This window comes from Antechinus flavipes, chromosome 4 (genome assembly GCF_016432865.1).
Source record: "Antechinus flavipes isolate AdamAnt ecotype Samford, QLD, Australia chromosome 4, AdamAnt_v2, whole genome shotgun sequence".
In the NCBI taxonomy this organism is placed as follows: Eukaryota; Metazoa; Chordata; class Mammalia; order Dasyuromorphia; family Dasyuridae; genus Antechinus; species Antechinus flavipes.
Genome location: NC_067401.1, coordinates 336,410,382 through 336,413,008, shown reverse-complemented (window position 1 = coordinate 336,413,008; position 2,627 = coordinate 336,410,382).

The window sequence follows — 2,627 nt, the reverse complement described above, 5'->3', positions numbered from 1 at the left end:
CACAAAGGTCTCTTGTCCTAGAAATGAAGTCATTCGGACAATCTAGTCCATTAAAAAAAAAGCTTATTTGGCTTACAAGGGTCACCTATTAGGGCAGGAAATCAGCCTTTCAACCAGTGGATTAACATCTGGCCTGAGTCTACTAGACTGAAATGTCTATTTCCTGATCTAATGGGAGACACATGAAAGGAAAGAAATAATTCAAAAGAGGGAAACTTATTTTTTACTGAAAAAAAAAAAAACCCACAAATTTCAATCCTCCAAAAGAAACCCCTTGCCAATGGGAATAACTAAAAGTAAAAATCAATAGCTAACTATTTGCCTCCTTTTCCTAATGGTAACACTAGATATTTTTAGAGGCTTATAAAAAGCTGACAGCAAAAGGATGTAATAGTCCCAATAGTTTAACTCAGACTGGAATGAAGAAGCATAAACAAAACAAGAAGAAGGAAGGGTAACTACTAAAGAAAGCTAACTTTTAAAGCTATTTATTAGTACAACTTGCATATAAGTAATGAGTGTTAATTTGGCATTGTGCTTATGTAGTAAAAGCAGCCATTAAAGGGGATACTTGTTTAGTAGCATTGTTAGACATTTCTTTATATTATTGAAGATATTTGAAAGTAACTTTAATAGCATTTATTTTCAAATATCTATATTTGATATTTCTCCCAAATAATACATTTGTGAGGTTTCACTATACATCTCCCTCCCTGCCTTTCTGGCTCCCTCAATCCCTCCTTTCCCTAGACCACAGTACATATCACTTCTTAAAAGATTTTATTCTAATAACTGACTCACTTAATCTTTTTGTCCCCCAGCTTCCTTGTTTGTAAATTAAAAAGAATTTAGATTAAAGGACTTCCAAGGAATATTCTGGGATTCTATGACCATACCAGGAATGAAAGATCAAACACCAGCATAAAAAAATCATACAGTGAAATGACTTTAAATTTAAATTGTTTTATAACCATATAAGACTTCAGAAAAGTAGTTAGAAATGACACCTCAATTTTGAATAGCACTTTAAATCTCTTTTCCCCAAAATATTTTGTTTTTTTTTCAATCCCTTTACATGCTTTATGAGGAATATAGAATAGTCATCATTTTCCCCATTATTTCATAATATTATTTCCCCCATGAAAGCCATATTTTTTTATTTATTGATTCACAGAATTAAATTACAGAATTTAATGGGATTACAGTAGCTATCCAGTATATACCTCAAAAAGTTTCCTTATTATTACATACCAGAAAGATGGCTACCTTTCAATATCTCTATTACACTAAGGAGATCCTAGCTAATGCTAATGGTTTTTCCTTAGGTTGAGCTTAATGTACCTTTTTGCCACTTCCATTCAATGCTCCTAATTCTATTCTTCCCAAAAATAACTATTCTTATACTTGAAGGCAACTATCATTCCAACTCTCCCCCATCCCTTATCTTCCCTCCAAACTAAATATCCCTACTTCCTTCAAAGAGTCAACCATCACCTATTAAGTAACAACTATGTGCCAATCCCTTCATCCTACAAGATCACTTAAGCCCTTAAACCTCTTCAGCTTTCTCTGTCCTTTAGGTCCTTTGCTCTCTTTGAAAGGGGAGAGCTCCTCACATAACCTCCATTTAAGTAGGGTTTTCAGGACTAGCATCTTTTTTCATTTCCCATTCAGCTGCAAACCCCTAGATCTTTTCATTATTAGTGATTGCTGATTACCATTTCTTCACAGTCCCCAGATTTTCAGCTTCTTATGTGCTTTCTTTTCTAATTAGACTACAAACACCTTGAGGGCAGTGACTATCTTTTGCCTATCTCTATCTCTTGTGCTTGATTCTTAGTAAATGCCATGATTTTTATTTTTTATCATTATTATTATTATGATCAGAATCTTTCTTAAACTATATTTTTCAAAATTATAGTCAAAATGTCATATGACCAGTGTATAGTTCAGCAGGATATAACTTCCCTACTAATGGAAGCTATGTTAATCCCTTTGTATCCCCAAATCCTATTAGGCTTTTTTTGGTTGTAACTATTGCTTCACAGTGAGCTTTGAGGCCATTAAAATCTCTAGCTTTTTCTAGGCAAAAGTGCTATCTATGAACTTATAAAGTAGATTTTTTTTAACCCAAGTTTCCAAGTTTCCATTTATCCCTGATACATTTCATTTTATTAGTCAGCTTAATATCTTAGCCTGTTGAGATCTTTTTGGATTCTATTCTTATCTATTCTGACAATTATCCTTCATAGCTTTGTCATTTGCAGATTTGATAAGAATATTACTTCTTGCTTTATCTAAGTCACTGATAAAAATGTTAAGCATTATCAAAAATAAAGAATATATATCCAGTCTATATTATGTTCAGTTAGGGATTTCTAGAGGAAATAACTCCATGCTCTGTCTCTTGTCACATCTGGAACTAATTTGGATTTCACATAGTCCTCGACACTCAGGGAAGGCATTCCCTTCATTAAATGACTTTTATTTTTATATGTTTTTCTCATTCAATTACATTATCTCAGATCATCTGAAATGGTCAATTTCAAAGTAAACTAGGAAGACTTCTATGAGCTGATTCAGAGTGAAGAGAGTAGTACTAGGAAAGTAATTTATACAATGACAAC